Below are 6173 nucleotides of genomic sequence, written 5' to 3'. Positions count from 1 at the left end.
AAGGAAAAAAGAAAATAACATTATTTGCAGAGCATTCGAGTCTCAATGGTCATTTTATGAGTTACGGTATTAGTGTTACCTACCGCGATCAGTTTGCTTGTTTGTTTGTTTTGTTTTGTTTTGTTTTGCTTTTTGTTTGTAAAGTGTATCTACATTTAACGATTTTGGGTACGGTACATTGTTTTGGCGATAGAGGGGTCTTGTCATTTTTTTTCTTTGAACGTAATCCTTCAATTCACCTAATTTATGTTGTACTGTTAGCGCAAGGATTGTTCACTATTCGCGCTACCTTTTTGTTTATTTATTATTTAATTTATTTGTATTTTCTGTTTAGTGTATGAATCGAATACACCATCGTGTGCTCCTGTTATGAAATCGTTTTCCAAATATATGTTATTAGTTATTTTTACTATGTAATTGTAAATTTATTTCCGGTAAGTTGCAATGGGCGCACTTTGATTTCAATACGAAGCAAAGATCTTTAGCACGAAGTCGCAGCGGGCGCACTTTCCCATTTATTCTACAGTAAGAAAATTTTGATCTGACACTGTTATAAATCAATATTTAGAATTGATACATACATTTTTATTTCCAATTTAATTTAACAAAATATATTTCTATTTTCAATTTTCTCGCTTGGTTTCCTCACTTCACAACCAAACAGAAGGTAAGTACTATTCTTGCATAATTTTATATTTTATTGATTTTAAAATGTGAACGATTTAATCCAGCACGGTGAAATTAATTATACCATTCCTTCGGTTAGGTCTATATCATGATGTGTGTGCAAATAGGCCTATCTAAGATGTTCTCTTGCTGTCGTATTGTTGCGTAAATATACCGGAGATAACGTTTTATATTGTACTGTATAATATAGGCCGAGTGGTAACATAACTGTTTTCTATTCTTTCTTTCCAATCGGTCAGGCGTGTACAGTAAGTACCATGTCATTTTTTTTTAAAGTAATGAGTATATTAGGCCTTTTATTAATATTCACATTTTTATTAGTATTATGATAATGATGATCATCATTATCATCATCGTTATCAACAACACCACCATAATCTTCATCATCATCATCATTCATTCATAATCATATATCTTAAAATTATCAAGATCAGAATATTTCCTACCAGAATAAACATCACTGTCATTGTCATCATGATCATGATCATCATCATCATTATAATCAACATTATCATCACTTACCAAATCATTAACTGTTTTTGTCATCGGTTAAATTTTATTATCAGCATTTGGTGACGGCACAATAATAAATTTCATTTTTATAATGATTACAACTTACCAAATTATTATACCTGTGGTAGTGATGTTTGTTATGTACTAAAATCATGTGTCTTTATCTTTCAAATAGGTATCCAACAGGGTAAGCAGCAATCATTCAATTCAGATAACTCTATACATCCGCACATCCGCTAATACGTGGCAGATGCGGATTGGTCAGTTCGATGATTGATGGATTGATTTATTGGTTGGTTGGTTGATTGGTTGATTGATTAACGGTGCGCATTACATCAATAACTCATTCTTTGATTTCTAATGAAGAATTAACAGATATAATTAGATCGCGCAGACAATCTTTATCCATCTGACTTTTCACTATTAATCCGTCAATCACTTCAAAGCAGACACATCCATTATGCCAAGTATTATTGGTTTTGTTTAACATGTTGCCAATGTGCCTTAAATTATAATCTCTATCAGTTTATGTTAAAATTTCTACGCATGTGTAGTGAGGTGTGACTTTACGCATATGTTTTCATTGTGGCATTGTGAAAGTTGATAAACGAATACCATTATCGATTCATTTTATTATTTGTTTTATTTGTATTGGACAGGACTGTTTTTTGTTTTTAAACTTATATACGTGTTTATCTTTATATAGGCTATAGGCATATGTATCGCCAGACAGTTTTTCATACAGCTAAAAAGGGAATTTTTCGTTGAAGAGCTATGCTTAATAAAATTATGACAATCATTTTTCTACTGGAGCACTGTGATTATTTATCCAATTTTCTGTACACAGTAATAATATAATTGTTTGCTATGGAAATTGCCTCTCTGATTCATGAAATGGTTATTGTCATAGACGGCTAGAATACTGTAATTATATGCAAGATTGTTTTCGTTTGTATTTGAAAGTTGTAAAACATTAAACAGTTAACTTTTCTCCAATTACTCCGAATTACTTTCCTATGCTGGTTGGTTTTCAATGTTATTATCTCGTGTTATTTTTTAAATTTTAAATATTAATGCAAGCATTTTACTGTACATGTTTTCTTGCGTTTGCATGCCAGTTAATTGCACAGTTTGTCTTTTATATTTAATGTGAACTTTGAAGTGAATAATCTAATTTTGGAATATTCATTTATTCATATGATTTCTTTTTTTTAATTGCGCCCTCTACCAGGATTGTGAGGTGAGTAGATTGTTACAGTACCGGATACCGTACAGTACTGTAAAACCTCGAATTGAAGCCCAGTGGGCTTAATCTCGAGATGAACCACATCTCGAATTGAAGCCCCCTCTTTAGTTTGCAAAATTAGCATTGGAAAGAAGCCCATCTTGAAAAGAAACCCATTGACCTCTTCAAAATAGCATAGGCTTTTTTTCGAGATTGTGCAGTACAAAAACAAAAACTGTACATTAATTTCAGAAAACAAAATAAATTAAAAATGAGCTTGGTTTATACAGTAGTTTAGGTGATTTATATATATATATATATATATATTGCTTTATAGAACAAATTCACAAAATCTACAGCATTCATTTTGCAAAAGTAGCCACGAAATGAAGCCCATCACGAAATGAAGCCCATCTCGAGGTCCAGGGCTTCAATTCGAGGTTTTAGGTATTTGTTATTATCATTATTAAATCAGATATTGATAATAATAATAATGAATTGACATTAAAAAATATATAAAAATACTTAAATTCCCGCCCATAAAATCTTAGCTTTTTGTGCAGGATGTGCAAACATCTCCAATCCCTTAGCACACTAAGTAGTGCCTCCCTAGGTTCGCAAGCCCTAATTTTGAGTTACTCACTCTTTATTGCGCTTAGTGCTCGCCATACCTAATTTAATTAAATTTCTTTTTAAATTAACTTGCTCGTTGGGGGCGCTGTCTAGCATTAGGAAGAGAATAATAAGGGACATTATACCTGACGAGTCTATCTGAGTCATATCTGAGTAGATTGCAGGAGATAGTCCGGCCTATGGTGCGCTTTGTAAGTCTTATGTATGAGATAGATTTATCTGCTATTCAACTTTTCATACACTAAAAGCTGATTTTATTATAATATTTATTATATATTTTGCAGGGAACATTTGGAAGCTCAAGGGTAAGTACCGGTAGTTGATTAATAATCATTTACTATGGATATAAAATACAAAAGTCTAAATATTTTGCCTCAAAGTACAACGAATATAAAACATGTGCACTTTTCAGACATCAATTGTTCTTTATTAAAAATTTTGATAGCTAAGATGTTAAAGTTAGAGCCCATTAAGATGTCAGGCTTAAGTGTTGCTGCGGGCATAGACAAAAAAAAAGCAGGCAACTCCACCAGGTACCCATCTAGTGGAGAGAAGCATTGCAGATAAAGTGCCTTGCTCAAGGACACAAGAGAAATGCAGAGTGAGGGACTGAAACCTCGACCTCTAAGTTGGGAAACCAAACTTGTTCCCGCTGCGCCAAACCGCTTCCACAAAATTATAATTTGTAGATATAGGCCAGGGAACAGAGAAATTTCACTATAATTTGTAGATATAGGCCAGGGAACAGAGAAATTTCACTATAATTTGTAGATATAGGCCAGGGAACAGAGAAATTTCACTGTTCCCTGATATAGGCCTATATAAATATTTATGAATATCCATAAATGTAAACCAAAGAACTCTTTACCTTTACCCATACTGTTATTATTATTATTATTATTATTATTATTATTATTATTATTATTATTATTATTATTATTATTATTATTATTATTATTATTATTATTACTATTATTTCTACCTACTGTTTATACTAAAAAAAATATAATTATTTTAAATTTTGCAGGGATCATCTGGAAGCTCAAGGGTGAGTGATCTATTAATATGAACATAAATTACACATTAAGATATCACATGACGACCGACATTTTCCAGTCATTGAAAGTTACCGTTTTTGTATTTCACTACCTACCGTTTCTTAATTGTTAATGAGATACTAAAAGTTATAGATATTTTTTTTTCAGAGTCGATTTGGTCTGCGAACTCGGCTAAGAAACGCGATAAAGAGGGCAATGGCGGAGCGAGAACAATAACACATCCCATATAATATTTGATCAGCAACCTTACATTTTAAGGTATAGGCCTATTCTTTACAAAATTGTATAGTACAGTCAGTATTATCCAGTGACGTATCTAGGAGTCTTGAAATGGTGGGGGAGGGGGTGATGTATAATGGGGCGCGAAAATGAAGTGGGGAGGACTTGATCATTAGGAGAGGAAAGCTAATTTGTATTTTAATAAGGTGATTTGAGGTAATTTTTTAACTGCTTGAGCGTGATTTTTTTTATGGTAGCGGGGGCCGCGAGTATTTTTTTTTTTTGAGGGGGAGGCATGTATCTTTCCCAACTGTGCACCCCTAGATACGTCACATGTAGCCTTTCTTTTCAGCAGCACTTTTGGAACCTCCTCTGTTAAAACTTTGATTTGACTACCAATAATATTAAATTACGTTTTATTTCCTTTTCCCCTGATAATATGGTTATCCTCTATTTTTACTTCAGTACATATAATATACATGTATTGAGCATTAAAGTATCTCAAAGATATACATTACGAGACGAGTTTACTCTTTCTTTTTTTTAGATTTTTAATGCAGTTTACATCTATTTTCTTATACTGAAGTACTCGTAATCTACATATAATTTAAACGCTATAAGTGTTTACACAGTGGTCGCATTAGAATGGAACTGGACCATTTGCAGGTAGACATGGGCTTATCATAACACGCTACTATTGGCCGGGCTAGCCCTCAAAGAAAGCAGTCATTACATCAGTGACACACAATGTAATGTTTGATTCGCCCTATATGGTGACTGTCGACCGGTGGAAATTCATCTGCACATTTGACGCTGAAAAAGAAGACGTATAGGCCCGGTTACTTGTAATTATTCTTATAAGGATATTCCATCTATTTAAAAAAAACAAAAAAACAAAAAAAACAAAAAAAAAAAAAAACTTATTTAGTATAAACTGACTGTTTTCTTGCTATTGAGATAATTACAATTGAATTTAATAATCCAAGTTCTTATCTAAAAATTACAACTAATATAAAACTGAACCGATTTAGTTGTAGGTTATTGCACTAATCTATTCTAATTTTTAGATTAAAACGTTCTCAACATCGAAAAGAAACAATTGGTTTACAATTACAAAGGAGTTTTAATTAGTTAATTTAGTTGTAAGTTAATTTTCGATATTAAGGTATCGAATTTGTTATCTGAATATAAGAATTGGTCTTTTTAGTGAATCAAGACAAGCTCATATGTTTTAGCATAGATTATTTAAGGGTTTAAGGGGAATTGGTTCTTATGGTTAGGCCCTGCTAACTATAATAGTTTTGTCTTTTATTTATTGTGGCTGGCCATAGAGATGTTAAGCTACTAAGTTAAAGAAACTACTAAATATTAGTCCATAATGTATTTATTCCTCCTCAATCCAAATGCACACGTCATGTCCCATTAGTTATTGTCACGAATTCTCTACATTTTCTATAATAATTTTTACCTTAAATATTTCCTTTTTAAGTCAATAATAATTTAACTTCTTCATAATTTCGCTGGTGCTCATAAAATGCAGATATGTAGTGGTAGATTACGCCATCTCAAAATCGGGGGTGTGCATCTTCCTTCTTCCATTCGCGTTCGTGCCTATTCATAATTAAATTTTAGTTTTTTTAGTGGCTAAAAAGCGCCTTGAGTTGGTTTTTTTTTTACTGTGAAAGGCACTATAAAAATACATGACCATTGAAATTGTTGACCATTGACCATAGATGTGTATAAGAGACAGTAGAAGAACAGCAAAAAGCCAACTTAACATTATGAGTCTCTTCGCAGTACCACGGGTAATCTTGAACGTCAGTGGGTAGATGATAGTG

General features: G+C 32.3%; 1 long non-coding RNA gene across 1 annotated transcript; it reads left to right on the top strand.

Moving 5' to 3' along the window:
• The first annotated feature begins 615 nt into the window (after positions 1–615).
• LOC117108961 lies at positions 616–5262 on the top strand. Its single transcript, XR_004445443.1, has 7 exons — positions 616–935; positions 1376–1387; positions 2432–2440; positions 3343–3363; positions 4086–4106; positions 4264–4374; positions 4883–5262. It is a non-coding gene; the product is annotated as an uncharacterized LOC117108961 (long non-coding RNA).
• Positions 5263–6173: the final 911 nt, after the last annotated feature.

The sequence above is a fragment of the Anneissia japonica genome, unplaced genomic scaffold, assembly GCF_011630105.1.
Source record: "Anneissia japonica isolate Jap-2015-1 unplaced genomic scaffold, ASM1163010v1 scaffold987_len1640505_cov201, whole genome shotgun sequence".
NCBI lineage: Eukaryota > Metazoa > Echinodermata > Crinoidea > Comatulida > Comatulidae > Anneissia > Anneissia japonica.
Note: the sequence above shows the minus strand (reverse complement) of the source record. Positions and strands in the feature narration are given on the sequence as shown.